The sequence below is a fragment of the Delphinapterus leucas genome, chromosome 6, assembly GCF_059928025.1.
Source record: "Delphinapterus leucas isolate spDelLeu-1000000601 "Yukka" chromosome 6, BTC_Dleu_Yukka2, whole genome shotgun sequence".
Classification (NCBI taxonomy): domain Eukaryota; kingdom Metazoa; phylum Chordata; class Mammalia; order Artiodactyla; family Monodontidae; genus Delphinapterus; species Delphinapterus leucas.
This window is the reverse complement of record NC_143134.1, coordinates 50,845,116-50,864,352: the sequence shown is the minus strand read 5'-3', so window position 1 is coordinate 50,864,352 and position 19,237 is coordinate 50,845,116. Positions and strand designations below refer to the sequence as shown.

The following is a 19,237-nucleotide window of genomic DNA, read 5'->3' as shown; positions in this document are numbered from 1 at the left end:
GGAAGGAGAAAGAAAGAGAGAGAGAGATTGGATGAGATGATCTTCTATTTGCATCTGTCCAATTTTAAATTTCGATGAGTTAAAAGACTGGAGCCTCCCCTTTCCACTTTGCCCTGTTAATTTTTAGTACTTACAGACCCAAAGTCTTTCTCAAGGAGAAAGTGATCCATTCTTAATATAATAGTAATAAGCAGAGGAAGAAAAGAAAACTGATTAAGACAAAAAGGAGAGATGGGAACATATGGCTTCTGCCATTATTCTAATAGTTATGGTATATAATATTTCATTTGATTTATTCTTTTCAACAACCCACAACTCCTTCCTCATTTACTCTTTACAAAAACTTTGCACAGTGTTTTTACTTTGATTCCATAAGTGAGTAAACTGTGAGATGAGAAAACTGAAGAAATATGCCTAAGGTCACATAGCAAGTAAGTTGTAAAACAGCAATTTGAATTTTAGGATGCTCTGACTTGACAACCTGATTTCCTTCAAGCAGAGAGGAGGGAAGAGGAGGAGAATGGGGAGAAACCTTCGAGCAGCCTTCCTTTACCTGGAAGTGCCCATGTCTACAAAGGATATGACGTATGTGTGCACATGAATTCATAGAAAAAAACACCACCATGGGCCTAAAATGGAGTTGCTTATGCTAAGCCCCACATAGCCAAATTGAGATTTATTTACAGTTTTGGGGCCCCCAGAAATGGAATCTTAAACCAGTCAGTTAGGAATCGCCTGGCCAGCATTAGTTAGGTAATCTGCCAGAGGGACCCCTGCTACCCCCTAAAGCAATCTTGTAATAACCAGCCTGACTTTCCTAGTGTAACTCCCTTGTTCTCGCTCCCTTCTGCCTATAAAGGCCTTTCATTTTGTACAGCTCCATGGTACTCCTTTCTATCTGCTAGATTGGATGCTGCCCAATTTGAACCAATGTTTGCTCAAATTAACTCTTAAGTTTACTTTTACATACTTTCTGAATTAAAAAATACGAGTTGTCAGGACTTCCCTGGTGGTACAGTGGTTAAGAATCTGCCTGCCAATGCAGGGGACATGGGTTCAAGCCCTGGTGCAGGAAGATCCCACATGCCGCGGAGCAACTAAGCCCGTGCACCTCAGCTAGTGAGCCGGTGCTCTAGAGCCCACGAGCCACAGCTACTGAGCCCACGTGCCACAACTACTGAAGCCCATGCACCTAGAACCTGTGTTCCGCAACAAAAGAAGCCACTGCAATAAGAAGCCCGAGCACCGCAACGAAGAGTAGCCCCCGCTCGCCACAACTAGAGAAAGCCCGCATAAATCAAAGACCCAACGCAGCCAAAAATAAATCAATAAATTTATTTAAAAAATGAGTTGCCAAGTGTCATATACTGATGATTTATAAACTTCCATCCTTGTCCTCTCACCCACTTCTTTTCTAGGATGTGCACACTTCCTGTAATACCAGGTGTTAAAAGATAAGCTGAAGCATATTAAAAAGTTTAAGTGGATATTCCTGACTTTAAAAAAATCTCAACATTTCTCCATTAAAATGCAAAGCAAGGGCTAAATGTCTGCCTGAAAATTAAATGATAATCAAACTTAAAATCACCTTAAGTTTAAGCTCCAACTTACTTTAGATCAACATTCAGCAGAGCAAATATGGAGCTGATAAACAACTACATGTCAAGCTAGGAAAATAAATGTCATCACACAAAACTCAATTGAATTCAACGTAAAAGGGCAAACGAATATAATTAGATATCCACAGCCCTCAGAGGTCCTTTTTATCCTTAATAACTAAAGAAAATGAATTGGTCTCCCCATTCCAGGTACTATGGTATGGTCTATACTCTCTTGGAGTATCTGTGGATTTGGGGTGAGAGTGGGGTTCTTTGTTCTCATCACTTCTCTTTATGAATTTCTGCACTCAGTGATTTCTCAGCACTTTCCCATTGTCCCTGCTCCTGTGCCTGTTTTCCTCTTTCTGACCCATGGTAACTTACACTTGTCTATTGTCCCTCTTTGCATCCATCAAAGCATCACCCCTCTAAGGCAGATGTACACAGTGAACTTGAATTGAAGGTTTCAAAGACATCATAGGGTGACTGGTCCAGAGCACAGAATAGTAACCAACTTGAAAGTCAACATCAGATAACACTCTCCGAATATTCCTTGGCCGGAGTCAACACAGGACTATGGCTTAAGAGACATACTTTTTACTAAGTCCCAGTCTCTTACCATGTTGTAGACCCAATCTTTAAAGACATAGCTCCTTCTCCTTTACATTTCTGTTTGTTTGTTTTTTTTTATTCTTTGTCTACATTGGGTCTTTGTTGCTGCGCGCAGGCTTTCTCTAGTTGCGGCAAGCAGGGGCTACTCTCCGTTGCGGTGCGCAGGCTTCTCATTGCGGTGGCTTCTCTTATGGTGGAGCACAGGCTCTAGGTGTGTGGGCTTCAGTAGTTGTGGCACGCAGGCTCAGTAGCTGTGGCTCGCAGGCTCTAGATCACAGGCTCAGTAGTTGTGGCACATGGGCTTAGTTGCTCCGTGGCATGTGGGATCTTCCCAGACCAGGATTCAAATCCATGTCCCCTGAATTGGCAGGCGGATTCTTAACCACTGCGCCACCAGGGAAGTCTCTCCTCTACATTTCAAGGCCTCACAAGCCTCTGTCTCCTCTTCACAGGAATGGATTCAAAATGATGCTACTTTACTACACATGACAATTTAGCTTTCAAACTTTTTCCTACATTAGCTCCCAGATGTACCTTTACATACACCCCCCACACACACACCCAGAAAATAAACTTTATGGTGTTTTAATAAAATGCTTACCTAGGACACACGTCTACTCTTACTACAACTACGATCAAAAAAAGAGCCTTGAAATTCATTGTTCTTTACCTTGGGCCAAACAACATTCTCATTCAGAGTTCCCTATATTACCAACCAGGACTCCTATTTTAAAAAATGGTCAATTTCTATTTTCTGGGAAGAACTGCTCACAGGGTTAGTCTAGAAAGCCTTCCAGAGCCTGAGAAATTTTTTTCTGACAGCAGACTACATAAGAGTGAGGACAAGAGTTGTTAAGTCTTTCTTACTTATCATATTGTGAGGGAATAAAAGGGGTGAAGAGATGGTAATACAGAAAATCGGGTAAGGGAAAAACCATTAAAAAAAAAACCAAAAACAAACAAAAAACCATATGTAAAAGCCCAACACTTGGAGAAGTTTAGTGATATGAGATCCAATTATTGCAAGATTCCGAATAAATACGCAGAATCATGATGGAAGAGACTGCATTCAGATGCTGCACCAGTAAAAGGCCATTTGGGTGGCTGATTTCTGGAGAGGTAAAGGGGAGCAAGCAGGGGTCATTTGCAAGGACTTTTGCCTCATTGACTTTTGCTTCCTCCAGGGTCCTTTTTGGCTAATCTGTCATCTATGGTTCAGTAGAAGAGGAGTTATTTTCACTTTCTCCCTTTTGCCTCGTGGCTCTTGGCACTGTAGGATGGTGTTTAGCTCAGACAACAGCTGGCTACTGTCAGTTTTGTGTAGGGTTATGAAATACAGCACTTCAGTGTTTATTCCAGAGGCTTTCTGAAAACACTTGTGTTTGGCTTCCACCTCTGACTGCCTGGACCTCTGTGTTCACTCATTATGAAAGGAAAAGGCAAGAGGCTCTCTATGCCAATAGGAATACCCTTCAAGAGGCAGACTGCTGTGCTTAGGGGAAAGAAATTCAAATCATGGAGAGGCTAATGCAATCTGCACCCACTCTGTCTGATGGGCTGGTGTCTGATGACGATGTCTGAGGTCATACTGATTTCTTTCTGAAGCTTGAGTCCTCCTGGTCTGTGCTCGCTTGCTCACTAGCTTCCTGCTCAAGAATTTTCAGTGGTTCTGCCACTGGCCTCCTCTTTCGCTGCTTCTTTCTTCCAAGTGGTCGCGATACTATTCCTTTAGAAGCAGTCCTTCAGGACATATCTTCCCTTTCCTCTAGTATACCATTGCTTCTCTAACCACACAGGAACCGTAAAGGATAGAGAAAGCTTAAGATTTTTCCCAGGCTAGGGACTATGCCGTGAGACTCTCTTGTGACGCTGGTCAGTGGCAGTCGCAGCTCCCAGCCAGCCACACGATCATGAGGGTAAACAACTGATACCTTTACAAACATCCTGTACCCAGATGACCATTCTGTTTTTCATTTTCAATACAGCACTCAGTCAACTACATGAGATATTCAACACTTCATTACAAAATAGGCTTTGTGTGAGATGATTTTGCCCAACTGTAGGCTAATGTAAGTGCTCTGATGAGCACATTTAAGGTGGGCTAGGCTAAGCTCTGATATTCAATAGGTTAGGTGTATTAAATGCATTTTCCGTTTTGGATATTGTCAGCTTACAAAACTCGAGGAAGACCTGTATACGAACAGAGCACCTCTCGGTCCATGTGCTGAACATCAATTTCCTCATATTAAATTTTTCTTTTGCCTATATGGCCTTTTCATCCAGGCATACCAGAAAAGAGGCCATGAAAAAAACATATTTCTTAAGGGCAAAGAAAAACTAAAAAAATACATTAAGAGAATGATTGACTACCCTACATGTGTATGGTAGGTTTAACATGTTGAGTCAAGGTTTTCTATGATTCCAAATTGCGATAGCACAAGTACTCAAGAATTCCCAGAACCAGCCCTCTAGCAGAGGGTTAATAAAGACGAGAAACTGGGGAATTTAGAATGCACCCAGCCTTTGACATCAAAGAGCCCCAAGTTAAATTCCTAGCTCTGCCATTTGCTGGCCAAGTGATTTAAGGAGGTCACCTGACCTCTCTCTCTCTTTCCCAATAAAACAACATTCATAATGTCCACCTCTTAAAGATGTCATGAAAATCAAATGCCGTATGCTAACACATGTACATGGAATTTAAGGAAAAACAACGTCATGAAGAACCTAGGGGTAAGACAGGAATAAAGACACAGACCTACTAGAGAATGGACTTGAGGATATGGGGAGGGGGAAGGGTAAGCTGTGACAAAGCGAGAGAGTGGCATGGACATATATACACTACCAAACATAAGGTAGATAGCTAGTGGGAAGCAGCCGCATAGCACAGGGAGATCAGCTCAGTGCTTTGGGATCGCCTGGAGGGGTGGGATACGGAGGGTGGGAGGGAGGGAGACGCAAGAGGGAAGAGATGTGGGGACATATGTATATGTATAACTGATTCATTTTGTTGTAAAGCAGAAACTAACACACCATTGTAAAGCAATTATACTCCAATAAAGATGTTTAAAAAAATAATAAAATAAAAAATAAATGGGATAAATTGTACAAGGTTTGTAATTCCGGCCACAAAACAAACATTCAATAAATATCCATTTCCTTACATTCATCAACTGCAATTTCATGAGGATTCCCGGCCAAGAAGGTAGTTTCACAACTCATCTTACGTGGAGAAACTGAGCATCTTTTAAGTGACTAACACTTAAGCTTACATACGAATTTTATTTCACAAGTTATTCCAAGCTGCTTTTCTGTCAAGGAAATATTCAAGATGCACAGAAATGTACAAAAGGAATCCCAGCATTGATAGAGCCTGTCATGGACTCTTTTCTTATCTCAAGGCTGGAAGTTCAGGTAAAGGAATCAAGAGGGGCTGGTACAGCAATGGGCAAATATGTTGGGCATGGTACCGAGGACTCTATGCATTTTGCCTTTCTTTTCTCCGTTTCCTCCTTGGGTGTCAGGGACACGTGAGAGGAAAAAGGTTTGTTGTTTTTTTTTTTAACAATTTTTACCAAAAAAAAAAAAAATGGCATCTGCAGTCAAAACTACAGAAGAAGCAGAATTGAAAGAAAGAAATTGTTTCCTGGTGTTCTTTCTGTTCTTTGCAGAGGACAGTTTTCCACACCTTGGGACTCAAGGAAAGCTCTGTTGTTTAGCAAATACACACTGCCCTCTGTTGGAAAAGTGGTGCACTTCCGCTCTGCTAACAAGAACGACCTAAGGATTAACTGCTGTGCAAATGTAGGTTTCCTGTCTAAAATTTACAGGGACCCATCCCTCCTCATCAGAACAGAAGAAAAGAAATAAATAACAAGAGTCTTACACAAAGTCTATCCCACATGCAATCCTTTGGGGAGAACTTTTTTTTTTTTAAGGGAACAAAAACAAGTAGTACATTTTGTTAAAACCAAAAAAGCTTTCGTTTAAAACGTTTTCGTTTGTAGTTTTAACGCTTACTGTCATTGCCAAAAGTAGCTGAAGCAGCTCACGGACTTCACTGCCTGTAAGACTGAAAAGCGTCACTTCCTTCTTGCAAAGGCGCTGAAAATATCCTGCTCAGCTGTTGGCTTTTAAAGACTAAAATACCTCTGATTAAAGAGAAGAAGCAAAGAACAGTATATCTGCCACAATGTTGTCTAGTTCTGCCACTCTAGTGCCTTAAATATTACAATTTTAAAATCACAGTAAGCACTTAATTCCTATTACTACTTTCAAGCAAGGCTACATAGACCCAGAAGTTTTAGTTTCAGCCCCAGCCTGTTATCGATGCCAGGGGCAAGTGGAAACACATGTTTTCAAATACACAGAAACAAATGGAAAAACATTTAACCAACTAGTAAAGAGACAATATTAATGCACAGGTTAATGAGTGAAGGCATTTGGTACACAACGCAAGACATAAACAAAATAGAATACACACAGATATTATTCCAATACTCAAAGAAGCGGTTGTAGAATCTTCAAGGGAAACACAAAATATTCCTAGAGAATGGATTTCAGCTGTGTTAAAATCCTTAGCGAGCAATCTGACTGCAGTCATAGACTCAATTTTAAAATAAACTCACAGCATGCTTTTTATTATATTGTATCTGTAATGGTAATGTGGATGTCTTCTCAGTTTGTTCAACTGCTTTGACTCCAAGAAGAGCAAGCCAGACTTCCAAATTAGAGAACAGCCTTTGACGACGTGATGCATTCCTAGCCACTGACTTATAGTACCTTTCAGTTATTCCAAACGAAATAAGGCCACACACGTCTTAGTTAACAACCAGAATTTAGAATTTACATTAAACATTATATATATAATCTGATAATTCATCTTATGACCGAATCCAAACAACTTCAAAATTTTTCAGTACTATTTTCAAAGACCACAGTAGAAACTCAACGAATCATTTCAAAATTATGTTCCCAGAATTCAGTACTATTTGCAAAGACCACAGCAGAGACTCAATGGTATCTAGAGGGAAGAGGATAAATGGAGAACATTCTGGCTTCAGCCTCATCTGGTTGTCAGTCAGCCAATGTCAATTTTTTCAGAATTCTTAGCCTGTGAACTTAACTCCAGAAATCTCTCCTTTAGAGATTCATTTTGGCACTATTCCACTTATAATATTGAGAAAGAGGGTCTATATGTATGCATCCTATCACTTCTCAAAGAGAGACGCTTTAGCTAGAAAAATGGAGAAACCTACAATTGTAGCAGTCTTACTCACCAGGTCTTGTCTTGTTTTCCTCTCCCATGGAGTTTAGTAAAACCTCTCAGTTTCCGTCCTCCACAGTTTCAAGCTGAACGTAGGTTCTTCCTCATGATACAGCACCCTCGCTCCCGTGTGAGCGGGCATTTGCAGCGCCTCTTCCGCAGTGGCTCTCTCTGCCTCAGAAATAGGCCGTGCGAGGAAGAGTCCTCGCGTTCTAAGTAAGACCCAACCCAGAGCGAACTTGATACCACGTAGGGGCGGGGCCTCTTGCCAGGTGAAACCACTTCAATCTAACTGCAGTCCCTCCGTTTTTACCTTTGGCCCCAAATACAGAATGGAATTTGGGGCAGCCCATCAAGGCCCTGCCTCCGTAGGCCCTTCCACTGACTATTTAAATCCAAAAACACCTTAGTGTTCAGAGGTCCCTCCAGAAGCCAGGTGCCTTGTGGTCTCAAAGCAGCAAATATCGTTCCGTTCACTCATGGCTAGAAGGCTGGGAGGCTCTCTTCTCCTCTAATAACATTTTGCCTCAGCCCCAGCTGTAGCTCCAGCCTGAAATCCTTTCTTACTGAGGCTCAGAGGCCCATGCCTCTGCTTGTTTGCCTGCACGTGGTGATCAGAAATGCAAATTTAAAAAAAAAAAAGAAAAAGACATGCATACTTTGACTGGATCCTTGCCTTCACTGCGTGTATTCACTAAGACCTCCATGGCCCACCATCCCCCAATGAGGCTGTCTGGCTCGGCCCAGTCTGTTCTCACAGCACTCATGTGGGCCCCTATACACTTTTACCACCGCCAAATACTTGACTGGTTTAAAGCCTCTTGCCCAGGCCACAGCAGTTAAAAGCAAACAGCACAACTATAAAACTCCCCCTGGCCAAATATAAGCCTCTGCAAACTGCCAAGGTCACAACAGCCTGCCTCACCAAAAGCCTTTCCAGAGTGTGTTTTGCTTCCCCTAATTTCAAGTCTTTTATTTTTAGTTTTTACTATTCTAGTCCATGCACCAAATGCTGGTGTCTCCAAGGGGTCTCCGATAAATAGCACACGTCTTCCTTGCTCAGATTCTGAACAAATTGGGAAATAAAACCGAGGAATGATGAAGGGGGGGGAGCAAAATAGCTATGACCTTTATTATTGATAAAGGCCAAGATGGAAAATATAGCTTAGCATGAGTACCTGACAGTTTTCCTACTGTTGAATCCCAGTTTAGAGAGGTTTATCCATCTGGGTACAGAAGTGCTGGTTTCCCCTGCCTCCAAGCATAATCAATGTTTTCTTCCCACATTTATGAATCATGTAAGTTGAATCATCTCTCTAGAGGCAAAGTGAGTAAAGGGGAAGAGAAAGGTTAGAACCTGTTTAGAGAAAATCCATTCTCATGAAAATTAGAGAAGTGGGAGAAGGAAGTACCTTGTAATGCCTACGACAATGTGGTAAAACTGTCGGGACTGGTATGACTCTCCCTCCTGATGATGAAGTGTCTCAGGGAAGGGTCCCTGTCTTATTGATTCTTGGATCTTCAGTGTTCAGCACCATGTCTGGCATTCAAATATTTATTCATGCCTCATCTTTAAAAAGATTTAAGGAAAATTTAAGTTTTGAAAAGCAAGTCATAAAGACAATTGAAATTAAAGGAAAATGGGAATAAGAAAATAAGATAGACCTACAGCAAATATAGTGTATAAAAAAATGGATGACCTCCAAAATGTAATTATTCTGAGCTTCTGACACCTGACTCAAAAAGAAAACACCTGCCCTCTTGCTACTCTGTGTGATCAACTGGTATCACCTGGAAGCCTGCCGGTCCAACTTTATCGGATATCTATAAAAAGAGAATAGCTGAAAATATAGAGAAAACAGCACTACCTCGGTGTGTATGTGCAAATATATGACATAAAATAAGAATGACAGGTGGACAAGAGCAAAAGTGAGAGAGGAATATGGGGAAGACAGAGAGAGATGGAAAGAGAGGAAGAGAGGTAAACAGGGCTCAAATCATGCAGGCTTCTGTATCATGCTAAGGAGTTTGGGCTCCATCCAGAGGACAACAGAGAGCCATTAAAAGTTTTGTTTGTGGTTGCTGCAGTTGATTTTAAGCAAGAAATAGTACAGTCAACCGCTTCAGAAATTCCTCTCCTATAAATTAATGGAATTGGATTTGGTGTTCTCTGTGTAGAACCATGTATTTTATTTCTAAATCAGGATGCTTTTTTTTTAAATTGGAGTATAATTGCTTTACAATGTTGTATTAGTTTCTGCTGTACAACAAAGTGAATCAGCTATATGGATACATATATCTCCATATCCCCCACTCTTGGACCTCCCTCCCACCCATGCCCCCCACCACACCCATCTAGGTCATCACAGAGCACTGAGCCGAGCTCCCTGTGCCATACGGCAGCTTGCCACTAGCTATCTATTTTACACATGGAAGTGTATAGATGTCAATGTTACTCTCTCAGTTCATCCTACCCTCCCCTTCCCCCGCTGTGTCTTCCTGTCCATTCTTTACGTCTACATCTCTTTTCCTGCCCTGCAAATAGGTTCATCAGTACCATTTTCCTAGATTCCATATATATGTGTTAATATACGTAAATCAGGACATTTTTAAAGGTGAAAGAGAGCACTGTTAAGATTATTCCATGACAACAAGCAACAGCCTGGACTGTCCTTAGGAAACCAGGATTTAGTGGACCTTACAAATCCCCCAGTCCTACCGTGGTCTGACCCCTTTTCTGTTCATCAGCACTAACACTATATCCCACTGCCCAGGGGTCCACATTCTACTTAGCACAGCGAAGCAGTGAGAGCTAGTCTAAAGTGTTATTCAAACAATTTTCTTTCATTTCATAATTCGCTGGATGCATATTATAAGCCCATAAAATTCAACAGCCCATAAAAATAGCTTCATTTTGCAAAACTCTCTTTTTACCACAACCGTTCAATATTAACCCCCCTTCGCTTTCATTCCATACAAGTGTAAGAGTGATTTTTAAAGCAAATTTAATGCACGGATTTGTTTTAAGAATTTTTGGAAACATGAAGATACCTGGGAATAACAAAATATAAGAAAGGGAAATTATTTCTCCATGACTGTTACTTGTAGGTTGAGGTTACTTTGTCTTGATTCATCATAAAAGACTTTTCCTCACTTTTCGTCCACTTAGGCAAGAGGCTTAGACCAGTAGTACGAACCTCTACGATCAGACATGAGGGGGACTTTTTAAAATTAATATTGGTGATTTCAAAAGTGAATTTCAAGTCCTGATTGAATTTTATTACGTGTAAATAATAAACACGTTATCGGACTTTCTACAAATAGTTTTTCAATTTGTTGTGGAAAAATTCTCCCAAAGTAATGTTCCATATGTAGCAACAGCTAAAATGTAAGATATGAACTGTATAAAGTGTATGAATAATGCATATAAAATACAAAGTATGAAAGTATAATATAAATGGTATATTTATAGAGAGATGTAAAAAACAACAATGGTGAGATTCCAGATAATTTTGATTTTCCACTCTTAATTTCAGTTTATTAAACAATTATCTGTATCAGTAGAGAGTTCATTTTCTTTGGAGAAGCTGGTACTTCTCAAAGTTTAATGTGCTTATAAATCAACTTGTGATCCTGTTAAAATGCAGAATCTGATTTACTAGTCTGGAGTGGGACCTGAGACTCTGAATTTCTAAAAAAAACCCAGGTTTTTGGCGATGTTGCCAAACTGGCAATGTTACCAACGTTGCCAATTCAAGGACCCCACTTTAGGGTCTCAAGGGCACAGGACTCTTGCTCTCCAACGTGGCTGCACCTTAAAATCATCTGGAGAGTTTTTAAAAACACACATGCACGAGTCCCACTGCCAGAGGTTCCAATTTAATTAGTCTGGGCTGGGTGTCAGGATTTTTAAAACTCCTCAGGTGATACTAATGTGCCTCCAATTTTGAGAAGCACTGCTGCAGGTCTGCGTTCCAAAAGGTCTAAGCCTATTTTTATATATGTAGCATCCGTTGTGTAGGCGGTACTCACATAATTTTGATGTTCTTTGTGATGGTGAGACATCAGCCTTTGTAGTACGGACCTAAAGATGTGTATGTTTCTCCCACAGTGATCGCTTTTGAGTTCCCCAGAAATAGGAAAGCATCGTCATCACTCACAGCTGCAGGTTGAAAAAATGGCTCCTTTGGAGTAAAATCTCAGGGAGTCACTGGATGTTGATTGGAAGCTGAACTCACACTACGTGAAACGACCGAGTTGTCAAAGAAGACATGTGCATCACCGACAGGAAAAGTCCTTTCTGTATTTCTTATTTAATATTCAACTTTTACTCATCTTGGAGTCAGGAGTCAGCAAATGTTATTTCTTTTTCTTGCTGTGCTTCTGACCTTGGGCAAGCCACTTAATCTCTTCATGGATCACAAAGGAAATAAAAGGTTGCCATCAGATGCTCCTCACATCTCTTTTAATTTTCAAGATTTAAATTTCTCTCCTTTTCTTCCTCCCCTTCTCCTAATTCTCATTATCCTTATCCATTTCCTCAACATTGTCATCCTCTCAAAATCCCTCCTGTAGAACAATGGTTCTCGAACTTCAGTATATATCAAAACAATCAGCAGGGCTTACTGAAACCCAGATTCCGAGCCCCATCCCCTGCGTGTCTGGTACAGTAGGTCTGGTGTCGGGCCTGAGAATTTATATCTCTAACAAGTTCCCAGGTGGTGATGATGATGATGGTGATCCAGCCCACACTTGGCAAACTAATGCTCAGAGGATTCACATAAGCAAAATTAGAATACTATACTAGCATGGCGTGCAAAAAACATGGGCACTTAACTCCAAAAGTACATTGCCTAAGGAATATTAAGGAGTTTTTACATGTGCCTTTTTAGAAAACTCTGCCTGACCTACCTTGTAGATCAATGCACCTGGAGGAAAGGATCGTTGCTTGCCATTCCTGGCATGCAATTTCGTACCAACTCTAAGAAGAGATTATAGGATTGCTCCCTTACTCCAAATAAAAACAGGCTCAAAAGAAGCACCATTTCCCTCAATTTGATGAACTCATTGCAAAACAGGCTTGAGCTGAGGAAACCATAAGCAATCAAACTAACATATAAACAAAATCAATCCAACAGCACTACAGATTAACTTTAAAAACACTTCTCACACTATTTAGTCATAAATACTTCCAGGAAATGAGAAATGATATCTAAGTTCTGACACATTTCTCCTTGATGTGTATCATTCAGACCATCTAGACACCAGTTACCTGACTCTAAAGCTTTCCTGGTGAGAACATTAAGATGAAATTTTTTCTCTCTAAATTTTACCTTTTCTCACATAGAGGAAAAAATGGGGGAAACTATATATTATTAGATATTGGCAAATGCATTACCTTAATTTCCTTCACAGCACCCATCATTGAGAGGAAATTTGAAGTACCAATAAGTCCACCATTCCCGTGTACAACCATTCCTTTGTGTTGACCTGCGGAACAGAATATAGTCACAAAGAATGCACACAGATGCATACATAAAATTTATACAAACAAGTAGGTTAAGTACATGAGATGAAAATGCACACATACATGCCTGCATGTTTGCATACATATTGTCCTTCTAAGAAACTCTTTGAGGGTTGAAAATAAGATAACCAAGTGTCTTGCTTCTATTTGCTCTAGCAGAGTGTGTCTTTTGCATATCTGAAGGCTTCCCCGGGAACAGGCAGGACATATAAGGTTACATTGGCCATGCTGAGTCAGCATCAATCTGACAACTGCTGCTTGATTTGTGCAGAAACTCCTTCTATGCCATGCTTGGTATTCTCCAAACCTACTTAAGATCAACGTTATTAATATTCCTCATTAGGCCACTGTAATCGACACTGTTTTCTTTCACAGAAAATGATTTTAAAAGAGCATGAAATCCTCAAAATGGTTCAGATGAAAGAAAAATGAGGTAGTGTGGAAATGGCTTGGGTCTTTTTAATATTTTTTTTTTAAGGAGGATATTAAAATGTTCACCCTGAAGCTTTATCAAATGTTTTGGAGATCCTTTGTACCTCTGTTCAGTAGTTATAAATTCGAGGACTCCATGCTGCTTCCACCATGGGCATTTTGTCAGCAACTTTATATGAAGAAGAGGGATTTTTGAGTTTCGTTGTCATGGTAACCCTATATTCAGGTTGAAAAGCTTTATTGAATGTTTTGGGTATGTCTCCATCGCAGCCTTCATTTAATAGATTTTGATGTTCAAATGTTTAAATATACTACTTCATCTCTGCTAGCGTTGTTTGGTCATATATATATATATATATATATATATATATATATATATATACACACATGTATATTGTTTAAATGCTTAGGAACCATAGGAAAGAAAATATGCTAAATCTGATTTTTCTTTCTTTTCCTCTATCCTTGTTGGTACCTAAGATTTTTCACTTGTGAAAAGCAAAGGAAGATGTACAGATAGGGTCTCAGATATAGGAAACATAGATGTCCTCTTATTTGGATCTCAAAACAGGACCACAGTGTATTTCTGAAAAGGCCATAATTTTTCCTACATTATTTCTTTATTCAAAAGGATGGAGCTGCTACAAGGGCAAGGGGCAATAGGGATCAGAGGGGATAGACAAGTGATTTGGGAAAAATCACAGGGTATCCAAAAGGTGATCCTACCTGTTTGTCCTTTTGACAAAGACTCTTTGCTGTTGCTCCCCATTTCCCCATTTCTGAAAACATTTTTCTAGGAAATTCATGTGTCCTATCAAGGGTGAATGAGAGTCTCAAGGTAAAAAGGACTTCGTTGTTAAATATACTAGGATGACACTAGATTAGATAAAGGATTCAATATGCTTCTGTGCATTGTGATGTCTTTAAAAGATCAAATAGTGCTACTCAAATATTTTGACCAGGGAACTTGGGGGGGGTGGGTCACCTACAGAACACACTCTAGGGAATGCTGCTTTCTAACATATTTCTAACCGGTTTCTTCTGTTCCACATGTGAACAGAATAGAAGAGATTCCTGAGACAGTCAGCAAAGTGATACTTAACTCACATTTTGCTCTACTGCATGACTGCAGAACACACTTGAAGAGATAGGTCTCTCAAAACAAGCTCAGAGCTCAGGTGAGGAAAAGTACAGACCCCTTGACAACAGGCTCTCCATCTACTAGCTAATCACCTCTGCACAGGTACCTTCAAGAAACTGAGCGCAGCAAGTCCACAAGCGGAACTCTGGGAAGGACAGGAGATTTGGGGAGGATCGTACCCTGAAATTCTTTCCTGAGGATTATTCTTTGGAAACAAACTCATTAACTAGAGGGCAGGACATCCCTGTGACTGAACTTTGAAGGCATCCCTCCTGTGAATGATGCTGTTTTCCCCACTCATATATTTTAATCTGTGATTTAAACCTTTTATTATCCAGTACAGTAACTATAGTAGCCTAGAGACTAATTTTCAATCAAATATCATTTTCTTTGAGATTTCTGGAGAAAAAAAATCACTTAGGTGCTCAGGCACATGCTTACACATTTTGGATTATGATTCATGGAGACAATAGTTTTGTTCCAGTGCAAAACAATTAGGAATTATTGCCTGCATCATTTCAACATACAGTGGTTTGGCCTTCGCATCTTGTATTAAAAGACCCTAATAACAAGTTTATTATGATGATAATGAGTATTATTTAATACGTATCACATCCAGCCCTACATTAGATTCTCTCTGCCCAGCAAGGTTATTTTGTAAATCCAATCCCAAGTAAAAACCGTAAACAGGGGTGTGGATGATTCATATCAGAGAAAACAACTGATTTCATTTACATCATCTCTGTTGGCCATCGGGACTTGTTATTCCTGATTTCACCTTCCAGCTCCCAACTACCTTCCTCACTGTTGCGTGACATACCTCAAGGAATGAGTGGGAGAGTTGCCGAAGGAAGAAGCAGAAAGGATGCTGTCAGTCTGACCGGGTCTATTTCATCCTACAACACTGTGGTTTTGTTGAGGGAAAAGGGTTCTTTTCATTACAGAACCCATTCCATAGCTGAATGGTTCGTTGCTGGGTGCTTCAGTGTCTGAAATCTGTCTGAATAAATTCTTAGACTCTGAAAGGGCAGTTATTCCAAAGCTCATTAGTCCGCTCTGAAGAGTACATGCACTCATGCCATACCGCTTTCTTCAGTCTCTTTGCTCCACTGACTTATCACAGCGAGTTAAGCAAGGCGACTGTAGGGGCTGTTGATCCTGCCCAAGCCAGATCCCTTTTCTCAGGCTGCAAACTCATCCCCCAACTGCTGTGAGTGTTGGCTGCTAACGGCTCACAGCTTGCCCTTTCTCTGGAGAATTTCTCTTAGCCTTAATTGGGCCACCACATGCAAGGGATAACCATCCTGGTTTTCTGGGACTGTCCCAGTTGTACCACTGAAAGCTCTGCCTCCCAGAAAATCTCTCAGCCCCCAGCATACTGGAATCGTTGGTCTTTCCCAGTTCCACACCCCCTTGTGACTAACTCATACAGGGAGTCCCCGTAAGGGTGACTTTGAGGCACAGTCAACACTGTGGTGCAATTCCTGCTACTGAGCTCCAGGTGGAATCAAGCTGAAGCTAGACTCCAGCTTAGATGGCCTCATTCCTTAGCTCCCTCCGCTTTCCTCCCCTGCATCCCTCATTCTCTTTTTCCTTAGAGCACGCCTTCCATAAATCATGGGCACCCAAACCCTTGTCTCAGGCTCACGAACCCTACCCGCCAAAGACAGAAAGTCTTTCAGTACTAGGAAATGAGCTCTAGGAGGTCAGCAAAATATAGTGGGAAGTGTGTGGGTTTTGTGGCAAAACTCACCCAAGTTAACATTCTACCTTTTTTGTTCGCAAGATATGTGACCTTAGGCAAGTTACTAAAACTCTTCTTCGGTTCCTCAACTGTTAAATGGTGATAATTAAATCCTTCTTGCAAGATTTTGTGATTATTTAAAAATGGGTAAATTTTGGGCATATAGTGAGTACAAAGTAAATAGTACCTTTTGTGAAAATCTTCAGCAGTTATCTAAAGTGAGTGCTTAGTTGAGTGAGCACTTCATAAATATTACTTGCATTAACTTACCCATCCTCGATAGACATTCTATTGTGATGATCAATCTGAAAAGCACTTACTGAAAAAAATACAAGTCTTAATTTCAGATATGGAGGTGAATAAAAAGTTTCACCAAACTACAGAACAATTCTGATCTAATCAAGATTCTCTTAACTCTGAAATTTGCTTTTAGGAGTTACTCTTAGATTTTTAATATACATGATGTATATATCTTGAATATAATCATTATTTTTATTTTAGAGTTATCATATACTTGGGGGCTATTGGGAAGGTCAATTTTGAAGATATATATTAAAATAATTATTACTGTGTTACTATAATAGTTTTTGTGTGTGTGTGTGGTAAGAATACAACATGAGATCTACCCTCAACAAATTTCTAAGTGCACAATACAATATTGTTAACTATGACACCACAAAGTTGTCCAGCAGATCTCTAGAACTTATTCATCGATATAACCAGAAATTTACACGAGTTGAACAACAATCACCCATTTCCCACTCCCCCTGGCAACTGCCATTCTACTCTCTCTTTCTATGAGTTTAGCTATTTTAGATCCTTCATATAAATGGAATCATGCTGTATTTGTCCTTCTGTGACTGACTTATTTCACTTAGCATAAGGTCCTCCAGGTTCATCCAGGTTGTCACATATGGTAAGATCTCCTTTTCTTTTTTTAAGACTAAATAATATTCCATTGTGTGTATATACCACATTTTCTTTATCCATTAATCTGTGGATGGACATTTAGGTTGCTTTCACATCTTGGCTCTTATGAATAATGCTGCAACAAACATGGTAGTCTTAATATCTCTTCAAAATCCTGATTTCAGTTCTTTTGGATAAATACCCAGACATGAGATTGTTGGATCGTACGGTAGTTACATTTTTAATTTTTTTTGTTTAAAACCGCATTTTTTTGTACTTTAATTTCAGAACAAAATAAACAAAAATACACCACAGTACACAATACCTAAACCCTATATCAAATGTGGGAAGGAATAGGACTTGAGGCCCTTGTATCCTGCCTTAGACAGAAAGATGGAGAAATAAAGCCACTAGACATCAGCAGAGGGAACCAGGTGGGCCAGGACCACACAGGTGTGCTGCTGGGGGAGACATGAGGACACTACATAGAGGAAACAAAGTGTGCAAGTAGAAACTCCTAATCTACTTCTTCCATGTGAGAGGCACCCTCATCATCCTCAAGGGAGGGGCAGGCAGGCATCTCATCTGAACAGCAGCACATGAATTCTACCACAGTTTTTTACAGACGTATGTCAAGAACCATAGCTAGAATAGAGGTTCTGAAAAAGGACTGGTGTTTGTAACTCTCACTTATTAAGCTCCTTCTGCGGTTCTGTGGCAGGTGTATTACTCATGTAACTCTTTTAATTATCATAACCTTAAAGCAGTGAGACTACCAATGTCACAAAAAAAGGAAATTGGGACTCGTTAGTTAATGCTAGACCATAAAGCAAAGGGAGAAAGACTGTAAGAAGTAATAGGGAGCAGGAAAATAAAATTGTAACGAGACTTTCTAGAAATTTCTCTTTGAGTAAGGATCCTGAAAATTAAGTCATCTAACAATTAATTTAACTTGTGTATGACTGCTTTGCATTTAGAAATATGCTCTTTCGGGGCTTCCCTGGTGGCGCAGTGGTTGAGAGTCCGCCTGCCGATGCAGGGGACACGGGTTCTGCCCCGGTCCGGGAAGATCCCACATGCCGCGGAGCGGCTGGGCCCGTGAGCCATGGCTGCTGAGCCTGTGTGTCCGGAGCCTGTGTTCCGCAAGAGGAGAGGCCACAACAGTGAGAGGCCCGCGTACCGCAAAAATAAATAAATAAATAAAAATTCTCTTTCCTTTTACCACTGACTTCCTGGAATGTAATAATCATGATTAATGCTGAGAATCATTTCAGGATTGTTCACGCATTTATCTGTCATGCCTGATCCTTGCTCCTCCCCCTCTCTTCTAAGCCACATAAGCTTCCTCCTCTTTATATAAAACACCTGTCCAACCATCAACAATCTTTACTGGGGACAGAGCAGAGTACTTGACACTCTAGCAGATTTTACAGCTACTCAAATATGATGAATTCAAATAACAATTTTACCCAGAAACCATGGACTCAAATACCAAGTCTATTCAAAAATAGAGGAAGAAGTAAAGAGTGTTCAACTCTTCTCTGTAGAGTTTCTTCATAGGGCCTAATTTATGAACTTATAATTGACTAGTGGGCATCATGCTTTAATTATGATTTTGAAAAGACCTTAGCAGTAGACCAGCTCTGACAGCCTGTGACTTGGTGTGGGCTTAAGAGAATAGGTATTTATACAGGCTGTGTCAATCACCCAGTGCATGCCATTTCAACTGCCTGTCCCAGTCAGGGCCAGCATCCAAAAGTATAGCAATTAGAATGAAGAGATAAAAAGCACTGGGGACGTTATGATGGAAGTCAATGGCTGAGGAACCCACGGAGGCAGCACAAAGTATCACCTTCATGCAGACACTACTTTAATATTGATAAGGCAAACTACAGTCCTTTAAATGGGGCCACATAACTCGTTGAAATGGAGAAGAAAATACTAATTTAACAAAATCAAGGGGCTCACATATTTCCCAAGGAACTTAGGGATTCTACTCTATGTTTCACTA

General features: G+C 40.4%; 1 long non-coding RNA gene across 2 annotated transcripts in view; it reads right to left on the bottom strand.

Annotated features, from left to right (window-relative positions):
- Nucleotides 1-10,890, bottom strand: part of LOC149748939 (uncharacterized) — an 801,004-nt gene extending 790,114 nt beyond the window's left edge. Inside the window, exon 1 of one of the 2 annotated variants that reach the window (XR_016393539.1) lies at nt 7,487-10,890. This is a non-coding gene — a long non-coding RNA (uncharacterized LOC149748939). The remainder of the gene's footprint in view (nt 1-7,486) is intronic. The other variant, XR_016393540.1, reaches the window with a different exon arrangement.
- Between the last annotated feature and the right edge of the window lie 8,347 nt (nt 10,891-19,237).